The 7266-nt window shown below is 43.5% G+C and overlaps 1 protein-coding gene across 2 annotated transcripts in view; it reads left to right on the top strand.

Moving 5' to 3' along the window:
- The first annotated feature begins 1936 nt into the window (after positions 1-1936).
- Positions 1937-7266, top strand: part of LOC111961761 (LHFPL tetraspan subfamily member 2a protein-like) — a 78077-nt gene continuing 72747 nt past the window's right edge. For both annotated transcript variants that reach the window (XM_023984281.2, XM_070442733.1), the window contains exon 1: positions 1937-2177. The gene's annotated coding sequence lies outside the window, so the exon portion shown is untranslated. The remainder of the gene's footprint in view (positions 2178-7266) is intronic.

Raw genomic sequence — 7266 nt, 5'->3', positions numbered from 1 at the left:
ATTGCCCAGCGACAGCCCCGAAACCTGAAGGATCTTATTGGAGAGAAGGTCTGTATGGAGGAGTGGGCCAAAATCCCTGCTGCAGTGTGTGCAAACCTGGTCAAGAACTACAGGAAACGTATTATCTCTGTAATTGCAAACTAAGGTTTCTGTACCAAATATTCAGTTCTGCTTTTCTGATGTATCAAATACTTATGTCATGCAATAAAATGCAAATTAATTAATTAAAAATCATACAATGTGATTTTCTGGATTTTTGTTTTAGATTCCTTCTCTCACAGTTGAAGTGTACCTATGATAAAAATTACAGACCTCTACATGCTTTGTAAGTAGGAAAACCTGCAAAATTGTCAGTGTATCAAATACTTGTTCTCCCCACTGTATATAGGGCATGTAGGATAGATAAAGGGTATGTGTGACAGATGAAGGGTATGTGGGACATATAAAGGGCATGTAGGTTAGATATATGGCATGTAGGACAGATATAGGGCATGTAGGGAAGATATAGGGTATGTAGGACAGATATAGGGGATGTAGAACAGATAAAGGGCATGTAGGGCAGATGTAAGGCATGTATGACAGATATAGGGCATGTAGGGCAGATATAGGGCAAGTAGAGCAGATATAGGGCACGTAGGACAGATATAGGGCACGTAGGGCAGATACAAGGCATGTAGGGCAGATATAGGGCATGTGGGACATATATAGGGTATATAGGACAGATACAGGACATGTAGGGCAGATATAGGGCATGTAGGACATATATAGGGCATGTAGGACAGATATAGGGCAGATAAAAGGCATGTAGGACAGATATAGGGCATGTGGGATAGATATAGGACATGTAGGGCAGATATAGGGCATGTGGGACATATATAGGGTATATAGAACAGATATAGGGCATGTAGGGCAGATAAGGCAATAAATAGGCCGTAGTGGCGAAATAATTACAATTTAGCAAATAAACACTGGAGTGATAGATGTGCAGAAGATGCATGTGCAAGTAGAGATACTGGGGTGCAAAGGAGTAACAAAAAAAATATTAATAAAATAAATAACAATTTGGGGATGAGGTAGTTGGTGGGCTATTTACAAATGGGCTATGTACAGGTGCAATGATCTGTAAGCTGCTCTGATAGCTGATGCTTAAAGTTAGTGAGGGAGATATGAGTCTCCAGCTTCAGTGATTTTTGCAATTTGTTCCAGTCATTGGCAGCAGAGAACTGGAAGGAAAGGCGGCCAAACGAGGAATTGACTTTGGGGGTGACCAGTGAAATATACCTGCTGGAGCGCGTGCAATGGGTGGGTGCTGCTATGGTGACCAGTGAGCTGAGATAAGGTGGGGCTTTACCTAGCAAAGACTTATAGATGACCTGGAGCCAGTGGGTTTGGTGACGAATATGAAGCGAGGGCCAGCCAACGAAGGCATACAGGTCGCAGTGGTGGGTAGTATATGGGGCTTTTGTGACGAAACAGATGGCACTGTGATAGACTGCATCCAATTTGCTGAGTAGAGTGTTGGAGGCGATGTTGTAAATTACATCGCCGAAGTCAAGGATCGGTAGGATAGTCAGTTTTACGAGGGTATGTTTGGCAGCATGAGTGAAGGATGCTTTGTTTGCAAAATAGATGTAATTTTGTAGGACAGATATAGGGCATGTAGGACAAATCAAGGGCAGGTAGGGCAGATATAGGGCATGTAGGGCAAATATAGGGGCTCTATGGCAAATATAGGGGATGAGATAGAGCAATTTGCTTTGGCAACTTAAACGTGTTTCCCATGCCAATAAAATAATTTTCATTTGAGAGAGAGGGAGAGAGAGAGAGAGAGAGAGAGAGAGAGAGAGAGAGAGAGAGAGAGAGAGAGAGAGAGAGAGAGAGAGAGAGAGAGATTAAATGGTAACAGGAGGGTAACGTCACTAGCTCCCAAATGTAGGCATGCTGGTCTGGAGAAAAAGGCTCGCAGCTCTGTTATCCGTGGTCACAGAGAGCGTGGGGGAGGAAGACACTTGGACCAAGGAGTCGTGTGGGTGGAAGAAACACACGGCGTTATCCTAAAAGAAAACTTCTATCCCAAAGACAGCGATTTTCAAAAAATATTTAGGCTAGTTGGATTTTTTATTGGAAAGCGAGCATATTGATCACCGGACGTTTTGCACAACTTGGAAAACCTATTCGTAAGTAAGGGGAAGGATTTCTTCTGCAATTCAATACGCTTTTCGTCTATTCTTCTCGTTATTCATTTACACAGATTTCCTATTCACTTTGTTTCCCCCTTTTCAAATTTTCAACAACGCTCAGCCTACTTTTGAGCTATGTTAATTTCATTGTAAATGTAGGCCTAATTACTTTCATTTGTCTGAGAGCTGCTGGTTCGGCGTTTTCCCCAGTCGCTGAAGGGGAAACTCGTGGCAGGAAAGCCGACCAGAATGACGAATAGTTTGCCAGACAACGTTGCACATTCTAGCATACTTTTCCATTCTTTTTTTCTGACACGAATACAATCAGCTGTTGCCGTTATCACGTTATTAATGTTAGTAATAGGCCTATGTATAATAGTTATTTTAGCAGAGCTTCTCTCCTGTCAAATGAACTGTCAAATTAATTATTGACACAACCATAAATAGGACACAAAGGAAAGTCAATTGCCTTCACAATGAATGACATTTCATGAACAAAACACATTAACCTATTTATATACAACAAACAGTCAACTCATAATGTAAACAAAGCAGATGTGGTTGTGACTGAGGCAGATGTAGCTGTTTTTCTCTCTGACCTAGTGAATGGGCAGTTTGGCCGATCTCGAAATGGTCCAGAGGCAACTCCCTGAACTGTTGACTGGTCAAACTGAATGACTAGCTCATGACAAACTGAGGAAGTCTAAAGATCTTTCCTAGAGGGGCTCATGAGATTGAAGGTTCTGACCTTACTCCCCCTTCCCCCACTTCAAACCAACAACCTGAAAACAGATTCCACCTGTGTGCGGTGTGTGCTCGTACACACTTGTGCTCACCTTAGTGTGCGAGAGCCCTGGGGGGTAAGAAATATTAGATTACCAACTAAGGTGAAGCTTTTGGACCCCTGTATTGTCAACCTTATAATAGTCAGGATATAGAGATTGTGTCCCATAAAAAAAACATCCCATATATGAGATCTCATTTATAGGCCAGCCTGACCCCCTCCCCTTTCCTTTGTTAGCCAGCCCATAACTCTGCAGGGGGAGTTGGCAGCCAATACAATTGTCTAAAGAATCCAAACTGAATTGCCGCAGTAAAATACTGATTTGTATGAATAATGGATGTGGCAATGTGTTGAATGAGAATGCTTGTTCTTGTCCCAAGGCTCAAGCCATTGATGGACTGTGTACTGCATAGCAACGGTCAGTAGGTAATCAATAGCCATTCACCTAAGAGAACACTTCTAGTCCCGGTGTTAAGTTTGAATTCGCTGTGTTGCACTTTATTTTTCTTCTCTCTCTTTCCCGTCACTGTACTTGCATGAATACACAAAGCACATTTAGAAAGACAGGACCTTTAAAGTGAATTGCTAAATATGCTACTATTCATTGTCACATTATAGCCAACCGTGGATGCGTGGCAGTCGCTGGCTGCAGCACAGTCACTGTGTGGTCTTGATCTCAAGTTGACACTTTCCTTCCTGGTACGTTTGTTTGACGCAATTTCTTTATCACCATATTTAACGGGCACCCAGTTGTGGTTTAGAAGTTTAATGGCATCATTGAATGGGTGACTTTACAGTATCTAAGAATAAAAATGACAGCCGTTGGCAGGCCGGCTGGTTGTTGGACCACTGGCAGTGGCTAGAGCCGGAGGGCCGAGGCACATGGTGTCCCTCAGGGTTCCGTGTTTGGACCAATAAAAAAAACAGAATAAAACAGGCTTCAATCATTACAGGCCTGCTGGAGAATGTTCCTCTGGTCTGCTCTGTTCAGCTCTGACCTCAGGAAAAGGGGAAAATACAAGATTCCTACTGCTGGCTGCCTGTGCAGGCTAGGAGTGCAGACTAGGAGTGCAGACTAGGAGTGCAGACTAGGAGTGCAGACTAGGAGTGCAGGCTAGGAGTGCAGAAAAGTTATTTAATGTTGTTTTTTTGTTCTTCTTCCTTTGCCTAAACCGAATGGTAAATTATCAAAGAGTGGAAAAAATCTTACCAGCCTCTGCTCTTTTTTCCCCGGCCTGCTTGGTGCTGTGTGGGTGCAGTTGGCGATTCTTTTAACGTCACATAAAACCTCTTCGTCTTTGACTGGCAACCAGTTCATACAGACCACATAGTCTGCTCCATACAGACCACATAGTCTGCGCTCCAAACTTCAGCTTTTCTGCTCTTTGATGATATTGTCTGTGTGTGTGTCATTAGACCAGGCCCTTGACCTCACTTTATAGTTTTCGTCAATATGTTCCCCTTTGGCATGGCGACGCTTAAAGCAACTTTCAATTGGAGGGTTTGGTGCAGTGGTACACATACACACCTTCTCAAAGCAGTGGTCGGGCTTTTTCCAAATATAAACATTTGCTATGATGAGTATGTTAACATCAATATTTGGAGCGGGCTCTTAGCCGAAATCTGATCCCGTCTATCAGTGTGTGCTTGAAACCCGAGGCCGGACCACAGGCTTGGTGTGACAGGCCTGTAAAATTGGCTTATTAAATGGAGTCTGTGGGGTCAGGGGTCAGGCAGTAGGGTGGAGGCCAGGTCCAACATCTGATGTACTGTTTGGCACCACAGGACCCCACTACTAAAGGAGATAGTCCTGATAACAAGGCTGTTTGGTTTGTATCAGATTGCCTGAAGGGGAATTAAAAAGGAGCCTTCTGATCATTTTCACTTTCACTGTCACTGACTCACTGCTACATCTGTTTTTGACATCGTCTTTGTCCCCCCCCCCCATCTATATTCTTCGATTTTTGTGTGCGAGTTTGTCGGCTAGAAGTCTTTCAACAACAAACCCCAGGAAGTGCTCTAATCAATCCAAAACGTTAAATTAATTGTTTTCAGCGTGTCTTCTTTCCCGAAGATCCGTTAATTGGCAATACAACCCCCATACTGCCTCTGAGGAGGGCTGCGTTGGAACACAGGCAGACCTACTGACTGACTCTAACTGGGTCACATTACGTTAGGAGGTTTTCCGTCCCATCCTCCCAAAAGGAGCAGTTGTGATTGAATTAAAAGTGTCTGTCTATCCGATGGCTTTATAGACCCACAGAGAGTTGGGAGGGTTGGGAGATGAGGTGGCCTACCTCATACAGGTGTCTCTGGAAAAGTCTCGCTCACTGTTCTTCAGCAGCAGAGCAGAGTGGAAAAGGAGAGCAGTAGAATGGGAAGACTATTGTCCTCTCTTCTTATTTGTGTGTGTATGTGCATGCGTCTGCGTGTTTGTGTGTGTGTATGCGTGTGTACAGTGTAAATGTGTTACAGTGGTTTTATGGCAGGCCAGTGCTATGTAAAAGGTCAAAGGAGTGGAAGCAGCTCAAGTGATGACATTTTCTATGATGGTCTAAAGAAGATGAAGAGTTTCTCTATAGATTTCACAACCATCCTGCTCAGAGCCATGTTCACTTGATCATAGTAAGGAAAATAACTGTATAGAAGAGTGAATACCACATTCTTTTTCTCAGTCTCAGCCTCTCTCTCTCAATTCAATTCCATTCAAAGGGATTTATTGGCATGGGAAACATATGTTTACATTGCCAAAACAAGTGAAATAGATAATAAACAAAAGTGAAATAAACAATAAAAATGAACAGTAGACATTACACTCACAGAAGTTCCAAATAATAGAGACATTTCAAATGTCATATTATGGGTATATACCCATACCCGTAACGATGTGCAAATAGTTAAAGTACAAAAGGGGAAATAAATAAACATAAATATGGATTGAATTTACAATGGTGTTTGTTTTTCACAGGTTGCCCTTTTCTTGGGGCAGCAGGTCACAAATCTTGCTGCTGGGATGGCACACAGGTATTTCCCTTCTCTCTCTCGCTCGCTCGCTCGCTCTCTCTCTCTCTCTACTCTAGGGCAGTCATGCACACTGATAAGATTAGGCAGCGTCTGCGTTAATTACTTGCTTCTCCTCTCTTACTCTCTCTCCCTGAGTGTACTTTACTTTTCACTCTTTTGTCTGACAAATTTTTCCTCCTCTTCCGCTGTCCTTTGGGTTCCGTGGCTCCCAGAGATGAGGCTCTGCTGGGGGTACAACACTCCCGACCCCTTCCTGGCCCCTACTAGCCTCCAGCCTGGTGCCTTTACTGGGAAACCAGCAGGGTGGTGCTCACACAATAGACAGACAGCAGCCTTTCTCAGCTGACCTATCATAGAATTTAGTTTCAGATTAGTTGTTTGTATTTCCACTTGGTGTGGCAAAAACTGTGTGGATCTGTTATTTCACTTAAACTGGTTTCCTTATTGCCAATATGACTGTGACACTTAATAACAATGCAAATTCTTTCCTTTATGGATTCTGAGTTCCTTGTAGAATGATCCTTTCAGCCATCCTTAGGTTGCCATGGTAGCAGATGTTCTGTCTGGGGTTTATGGGTATTGATTGGCTGGAACTCAAGTCTGGAACTCATACAGCCTCACAGCTGTATGCTAATGAGGAGAGAGATTACAGCCAATCAGCGACACCTGGCCCTCTGTGCCTGGCGGTAAGGAGATTATCATATAGTGTGTGTCTGATTATGAAAAATATGCTTTGTGTTGGGTTTTATACTGGTGTTGAAGATGACAGGCTACATGATTGTAGTTGTTAGTCAGACTTTGGGATATGAATGCTTTGTGTTGTCGTTCGTTACTGGTTTATATCTGAAAGATAGAACTGCTTCACTGTTGATACAGACATCAACTCCACCCTGCTGTAGAAGTTTAAAGCTGGTATTCTATAAGAGATGCTGTTACTCAAGCTGTAGAGAAGTTCTGGTTTTCAGTACTGGTCAGCCTCTTCAACCAAGTCAAGAAGTCAAGAAGTCTAATCAAGCTCTGACAACTCTTTTCTAGCTTACCGTTAGTTTACGTGCAGGGCCTTGGTGAAAAACCTCCTGCAGGGCCCAGGCCACATCACTCGCAATGACTGAACTGTCCCCCTCTGTTTAGGACCTGGCCTTCTCCGTCTCCATGACTACCCTACCATAGTTTATCACCTGCAGCTAGGGCCTAGGGCCGATGTCATAGCGCTACAGTCACAAACTGCCATAACGGTCTCTCTCACTCTCTCTCTCTCTCGCTCTCTCTCTCTCTCTC

The sequence above is a fragment of the Salvelinus sp. IW2-2015 genome, linkage group LG4q.1:29, assembly GCF_002910315.2.
Source record: "Salvelinus sp. IW2-2015 linkage group LG4q.1:29, ASM291031v2, whole genome shotgun sequence".
NCBI lineage: Eukaryota > Metazoa > Chordata > Actinopteri > Salmoniformes > Salmonidae > Salvelinus > Salvelinus sp. IW2-2015.
This window is presented reverse-complemented; position numbering and strand designations above follow the sequence as displayed.